The sequence below is a fragment of the Lolium rigidum genome, chromosome 1 (assembly GCF_022539505.1).
Source record: "Lolium rigidum isolate FL_2022 chromosome 1, APGP_CSIRO_Lrig_0.1, whole genome shotgun sequence".
Taxonomy (NCBI): Eukaryota; Viridiplantae; Streptophyta; class Magnoliopsida; order Poales; family Poaceae; genus Lolium; species Lolium rigidum.
In genome coordinates, this window is record NC_061508.1 from 347925371 (window position 1) to 347932295 (window position 6925).

Genomic DNA, 6925 nt, shown 5'->3' on the forward strand with positions numbered 1-6925 from the left:
GTTGGGTGAACAAATTACAGTCGGGCAATTGACAAATAGAGAGGGCATAACAATGCACATACATGTCATGATAAGTACAGGTGAGATTTAATTGGGCATTACGACAAAGTACATAGACCGCCATCCAACCGCATCTATGCCTAAAAAGTCCACCTTCGGGTTATCGTCCGAACCCCTTCCGGTATTAAGTTGCAAAGCAACAGTACAATTGCATTAAGTATGGTGCGTAATGTAATCAACAACTACATCCTCGGACATAGCGCCAATGTTTTATCCCTAGTGGCAACAAGACAACACAACCTTAGAACTTTCGTCACTCGTCCCAGGTGTCAATGCAGGCATGAACCCACTATCGAGCATAAATACTCCCTCTTGGAGTTAAGAGCAAAAACTTGGCCGAGCCTCTACTAATAACGGAGAGCATGCAAGATCATAAACAACACATATGTAATAACTTGATAATTAACATAACATGGTATTCTCTATCCATCGGATCCCGACAAACACAACATAGAGTATTACGGATAGATGATCTTGATCATGTTAGGCAGCTCACAAGATCCAACAATGAAGCACAATGAGGAGAAGACAACCATCTAGCTATCGCTATGGACCCATAGTCCAGGGGTGAACTACTCACTCATCACTCCGGAGGCGACCATGGCGGTGTAGAGTCCTCCGGGAGATGAATCCCCTCTCCGGCAGGGTGCCGGAGGAGATCTCCGGAATCCCCCGAGATGGGATTGGCGGCGGCGGCGTCTCTGGAAGGTTTTCCGTATCGTGGTTTTTCGCATCAGGGGTTTCGCGACGGAGGCTTTAAGTAGGCGGAAGGGCGGAGTCGGAGGGCTGACGAGGGGCCCACACCATAGGGCGGCGCGGACCCCTCCTTGGCCGCGCCGCCTTGTGGTGTCGCCACCTCGTGGCCCCACTTCGTATGCTCTTCGGTCTTCTGGAAGCTCCGTGGAAAAATAAGACACTGGGTCTTGATTTCGTCCAATTCCGAGAATATTTCGTTACTAGGATTTCTGAAACCAAAAACAGCAGAAAACAAGAATCGGCACTTCGGCATCTTGTTAATAGGTTAGTTCCAGAAAATGCACGAATATGACATAAAGTGTGCATAAAACATGTAGGTATCATCAATAATATGGCATGGAACATAAGAAATTATCGATACGTCGGAGACGTATCAGGGCCGCGCGGCCAGCACCTGGGCCGCGCCGCCCTGGCGTGTCGTAGCCTCGTGGCCCCACTCCGTTTCTTCTTCGGTCTTCTCGAAGCTTCGTGGAAAAATAAGCCCCTGGGCGTTGATTTCGTCCAATTCCGAGAATATTTCCTTACTAGGATTTCTGAAACCAAAAACAAGCGAAAAACAGAATCGGCTCTTCGGCATCTCGTCAATAGGTTAGTGCCGGAAAATGCATAATAATGACATATAGTGTGTATAAAACATGTGAGTATCATCATAAAAGTAGCATGGAACATAAGAAATTATAGATACGTTTGGGACGTATCAGGCAGCAGCACCCGGTTGACCGGGCTGGCTGCCGACTTTCCCGGCAGTAGCACCCGGTGGGCCGTGCTGGCTGCCGAGCTACCCGGCAGCAGCACTCGGTCTACCGGGCTATGTGCCGATTTTTCCTGGAGCTTCAGAACATCTTCTTCTCGGCACTTCTTCCTCTCAGCATTTTTTGTGTGAAGATTATGTGTACATGTGACTTTGGCGAACTCCTCTTTAGAGACAAATGGCCAACACAACGTCACTAGTTGAGAACAACAGTTGGGGGTCTCTCATCACCTCATATCCTTGTATCCCGAGTGAAACCTTTGTCGCCGCCTTGCATTCTCATGTGTGCACTAAAACTTGTGTATATACTCATAGATAACATTAGTCCACACAATAGCAACGGTGTCATTGTTAACCAAAATAATGATTAAGGGTAAAATACCCTTACAACACTGCAGACGGAAGGAGTTCAATGAATATTTCCTTCAAATCAGAGAATGGAGCGACGAAGAAATATATGCTGAATGAAGAACATATTCATTCATCCTGGGGTATCCTAATCTTCATGTTGGCCATACATTGCGTCTTGTATTATTTTCATATTAGTTTGTCGTGAACATTAACATTGTTATTGGCTAGTTTTGGCTATTGTATGCACTTTATGTATTATACTTAGTTTTATTGATTTATTATGCTGCTGTGAATTTATCCTATACTAGCTTCTAGATTTGCTACTAGATTTGTTACCATATTGGGAAAAAAAACGAGAGCCAAAAGGCAACAATCATTGAAGAAAGACAGAAATAGAAGTTTCTCTAGATTTGATACTAATTTGGTGAAAAGAGAGAGAACTATTACAGAGAGAGGGGAAGAGGCGCTCTGAAAAATGCTAATTTGGGCCGAGAGAGACAGAACCGAGCTCTCACGTACAACCAAATGCGGTCTCGTCATGTCCCACGTGGTCCCTTTATACTAGCCCCACGCGACGCGGCCCCACACGATGCGGCCCCACACGTAAGCACGGAACGGTCAACTAACCGGGAATCCTCCCGTCCGAGCTCCTTCTGAGGGTTTCAAACAAGGACTTGGGGAAAACTGAGGAAAAACTAAGGAGCTGGGGAAAACTGAGTACATCTAAGGACCCGAGGCACGAAAATAGAATCCCTATTTGATAATAACAATAAAAAAATCAAAATATAATTATTTCATATTCAAATTCCTCACATTTTTATAATAATAAAGCATATATCATTTGTCCAATTGTGGTTTACAGATTTAAAGATGTTAATTATTTGGCCATATTACATGAATAATGCATATATTATTTGATAATAATAATAAACATAATTATTTCATATTCAAATTTCTCACATTTTTCTAATAATAAAGCATATATTATTTTTCCAATTGCGGTTTACAGAATTAAAGATATTAATTATTTGGCCATATTATATGAATACTGAATATATTATTTGATAATAATAATAATAAATGAATAAACACATAATTATTTCATATTCAAATTCCTCACATTTTCCTCATAATAAAGCATATATTATTTGACCAATTGTGATTTACAGATTTAACGATATTAATTATTTGGCCATCTTATATGAATAATGCATATATTATTTCATAATAATAATAATAAAGAATAAAAACATAATTATTTCATTTTCAAATTCCTCACATTTTTCTCATAATAAAGCATATATTATTTATCCTATTGCGGTTTACAGATTTAAAGATATTAATTATTTGGCCATATTATATGAATAATGCATATATTAGTTGATAATAATAATAATAATAAATGAATAAAAATATAATTATTTCATAGTCAAATTCTTCACATTTTTATCATATTAAAGCATATATTATTTGTCTAATTGTGGTTTACAGATTTAAAGATATTAATTATTTGGCCATATTATATGAATAATGCATATATTATTTGATAATAATAATTAAAATGAATAAAAACATAATTATTTCATATTCAAATTCCTCACATGTTTGTAATTATAAAGCATATATTATTTATCCAATTGCAGTTTGCAGATTTAAAGACATTAATTATTTGGTCATATTATATGAATAATGCATATATTATTTGATAATAATAATAATAATAATAATGAATAAAACATAATTATTTTATATTCAAATTTCTCACATTTTTCTCATAATAAAGCATATATTATTTGTCCAATTGCGATTTACAGATTTAAAGATATTAATTATTTGGTCATATTATATGAATAATGCATATATTACATGATAATAATAATAAATGAATAAAAACATAATTATTTTATATTCAAATTACTCACTTTTTTCTAGTAATAAATTAAGCATATATTATTTGTCCAATTATGATTTACAGATTGTTTTTAGTTTCAAAAAATACAGAAATATGACACAATGGTATAAGAGTTAATAGGATTGATATGGTATTCCTTACAATAAGGTATAATCACATTCGCGGGAACACAACAGGAAAGAACCAAGTAGTTAAGCGTGTTGAGGATGGAGTAGTGTGCGGATGGGTGACCGACCGAATAGTGATGACCAACTCTACAATTTGACTATAGACTAAGTGTAATTAGTATTAAAAATGGTCCAAGTGAGAGAGTAACAAGTCAAACAATTAGGAAAAAAACTGAAATTAGAAAAATGAAAAACATAATTATTGAAAATAATAGTTAGTCCCGGTTGGCATTACGAGGTGGGACTAAAGGTTCTCCAGCCCAAACCCTGTATCGCGGACTAAAGGCTTCGCTTGTATATTTCTGGTTGGCCAACCGGGACTAGAGCCCGTTACGGGCCAGGACCGAAGGCCCTGTCTCCACTAGTGCTGCGAAACCTACCAACTCTCCTTTTTGGAAAGGACTCATGGAAGTGAAGGACAACTTCTTCTCACAGGGTTCCTTTACCTTTGGTAATGTCCATCAAGTACACTTTTGGGAAGGCACTTGGCTGAGAGATATTTCTTTGGCGTGTCAGTATACTTCGTTGTATAATACGATCAGACGAAAAAGGGTTTTATTCTCCGATGTTCTCACAACTACACCGCTGAATATAGAATCCAGAAGGGCTTTGACAGGAAATAAGTGGGATGCTTGGATTGCGTTGATCCAACGACTTATGTCGGTAACCTTGTCTGATGAGAAGAATACTTTCGTGTGGAAGTTAACAACTTCTGAATCTTTTACGGTTAAATCGATGTACACGGATTATATGAATGGTCATACAATTTATCTTCGTAAATATATTTGGAAACTTAAGATACCACTAAAAGCTAAGATATTTATATGCTTTCTTCATAAAAAATTATCCTCACCAAAGACAATTTAGCTCGCCGAAATCGAAATGGTCGTAAGAAATATGTGTTATGTGATTGACCTGTGATTCACTGGAATCAATCAATCACTTATGCTTTGATTGTCCCTTGGTTAAATTTATCAGGAGAGTTATTCAATTCACTTTTAATATTCCTCCTCCAACCAATGTCATAAATATATTTGGAAATTGGTTACATAGAGTGGATAAGACGTCTAAAGTTAGAATTAGAATTAGATTTTGCGCGTTGATGTGACCTATATGGAATGTCGTAATGATATTATTTTTAACAAGAGTACAGACTCTAATTTTTTTACAGGTTATCTGTATGGTATCACACTGGATCCACAACTGATCTCTTTTGCTACCGAGACACGGCGAGAGCCTATACATGCTGATGACGCCGGCTAGAAGCGGTGAAACGGGCTATATACAGCCAAGATAGTTAGCGACCTACTAAACGACTTCAAGATGTATAAACGTGTTTCTTTTCAATTCCATTGGCTAGTTTATGTATACACACATTGTATGATCCCTGAGTTGTAAATTTTTAACATGGTGTTACTTTAGGTAATAAAGAGGGATGTGTGCGTCCATTGATGCAGAGGCCAGGCACTTCCCTATTTTGATTTTCCCCCAATTTAACTTTCCTGTGATCATGAGGGAACAACAGGCTTCTTCAGGTTACATAACAGCCTTTCTTTAGAGGATTACTTACGAAAATGCCAATTGTATCCTAGGCTCTTGGCGGGCTCGAATATTTAAGAAAAAACTAAATTAATATATGGCCGTCAGTCTCAATCGACTTGCCTTACTCCGGCGGGTCTTCTGGTCCGGCTCGATTTATTTCTCGCGAGCACACACGCTCGCCCCAACCCAAACCCTGATTAGCGTTTCACGGTTGCCACTCACTCGTTTTCATCTTCCTCTCTGACGGTTGCTCGTGGACGTCTTCGTCGTCATTTGGATGCGGCAGGTGACTGTGTGATGTGTCGCCACGCTCAGTGCCATCGTGCCCTTCGTCACCGATGTCTCCCTTAGATCTTCATCTTCCTCGTCTCTAGCCTCGTTGCTCTCTCCGACATTCTAGATCACTCTATCGCTCGTCTAGTTTCTCTCTTTCGACAGGAATGATGCCATGTCGATCTCTGTGCTATGCATATTTATTACCTCATATTATGCTTGTTCTTGTCCATGTGATTAGTTCATGTTACCTCCGCTTAGTTTATCTTAATCCATCATTTAAAGAACAAGATACTTGCTTCAGTGGCTCTATGTGATAATTACATCAAGTATTACTTGAATTGGTAATTCTTCAAGTAAAAGCCCAAAGCTAAAAGTCTAGGCCTGAGCCTTGCCCGACCGCCGGGCCAAGAATTCTACCCCAATCCTAGCTCAAAGCCTAAAAAAGCCCGGCCTAGCCCGATCTTTGCTAAAATGCCAGGTCCAGCCGGCCCGGCGTCGGGCCAAGAATTCAGACCCATGCCTGGCTCGACGTGCAAACTTGGCCCGACCGGAGATTTTTGGGCCGGGTCGGGTTTGGCCATCCGGGCTGCTGATGACCCACAAGTATAGGGGGTGTATCGTAGTACTTTCGATAAATAAGAGTGTCGAACCCAACGAGGATCAGAAGGTGTTGACAAGCAGTTTCGATGAAGGATTCACTGTAAATGCTCACAGACAAGTATATATTCAGGGGGTTTTGATATAGCAGATGAAATAAGTACAAGTAAGTAAAGTGCGAGAGAAATAATTGCAGCGAGTGGCCCAATCCTTTTTAGCACAAAGTACAAGCCGGTTTGTTTACTTATAATGACCAAACGTTCTTGAGGACACACGGGAATTTAGTCTAGTGCTTTCGCTTCATATAGCTGATTAATCTTCATTGTTTTGATAAGTGTTGTGTGGGTGAACCTATGCTAATGTACCGCCCTTCCTAAGACTAATACATACTTGTGATTATACCCCTCGCAAGCATCCGCAACTACAAGAAAGTAATTAAGATAAATCTAACCATAGCCTTAAACTCTGAGATCCTGCTATCCCTCCTGCACCGATATACCAACGGGGGTTTAG